The 950-nt window shown below is 52.5% G+C and overlaps 1 protein-coding gene across 2 annotated transcripts in view; it reads right to left on the bottom strand.

Annotated features, from left to right (window-relative positions):
- The window catches only part of RCSD1 (RCSD domain containing 1), a 73,141-nt gene extending 72,559 nt beyond the window's left edge, over positions 1-582 (bottom strand). The window contains exon 1 of one of the 2 annotated variants that reach the window (XM_010846009.1): positions 493-582. The gene's annotated coding sequence lies outside the window, so the exon portion shown is untranslated. The remainder of the gene's footprint in view (positions 1-492) is intronic. The other variant, XM_010846008.1, reaches the window with a different exon arrangement.
- Between the last annotated feature and the right edge of the window lie 368 nt (positions 583-950).

Genomic DNA, 950 nt, shown 5'->3' with positions numbered 1-950 from the left:
GAGCGGCTGCACGCCCGGCTCGCCGGCTGCAGGGCTGACTGCGGTCCGCCCCAGCCCCGCGCTAGAGAACGAGGAAGGAGGAGGAGGAGGAGGGAGGGGAGGGGAGAGAGAGGAGGCGGGGAGGGTGGGGAGCGTGGGGAAGGAGGCCGGCGATCAGGGTTTAAATTTAGACACAAATCTAAACAGATACTGTCCCCTCCCGGGGCAGGACTCAAGCGAGGGAGCCACGACTCCATTAATCTGCCCAAACATGGGGATGGGACAGTCGTGTGGCCCCTCTTTCTCGTGAAGTTCCTCCAGGACCCGGGTCTTTGCTCGGTGTCAGTCCTCAACCTCTCTCTCCTTTAACATCTCTTCTTTCTTTTCGCTTGCCCTAAAGGTCACAGTGGTTCTCTCATTCTTTTTATCTCCCCTCTTTTCTATTTACTTCTTTTATGTACCTCTCTACCCCCGTCTCTCCTCATTTAAAAAGAAATTGCATTCGCCGCATACCTGGTTTTCCCGGCGTTCCTGGGCGGAGAATGAGGACCCTCCCTGACGGATAAATGGTTCTCCCACTCCCCTCCTCCCCGTCCCTCAGAGACTGTTTAGGCAGTGCCTTCAACGCTTAAGTGTTGCAAACTCAAGTACCTCTCCGTCTGTCATCTCTCTTCCTCTCCACCTCTCAGTCGCACGTTTTCTGGAGACCTTTATCAGTCGATCCATCTCTCACCTGTATATCAGGTAGAGGAGGAGGAGAAAAGGAATCCAAGCGAAGTTTAACAGGCTCCCTGTAACAATCTGTCTTTGTCTCTCCCCAATTGGGTTGATGCATTTGGATTTGTGGAATTTCATCTCCCACAAACTGCTTGTTGCTAAAGGGCCTTTTTGGTGTTCCTAAGTGGACTCTAAGAAATAGAGCAAAGGGCAAGATCCCAAACATCCGATTCCCATAGGCCCAACATAGCAAT

This window comes from Bison bison, unplaced genomic scaffold (genome assembly GCF_000754665.1).
Source record: "Bison bison bison isolate TAMUID 2011002044 unplaced genomic scaffold, Bison_UMD1.0 scf7180017864229, whole genome shotgun sequence".
NCBI lineage: Eukaryota > Metazoa > Chordata > Mammalia > Artiodactyla > Bovidae > Bison > Bison bison.
The sequence above is the reverse complement of the archived record's forward strand: the minus strand, read 5'-3'. Positions and strand labels throughout refer to the sequence as shown.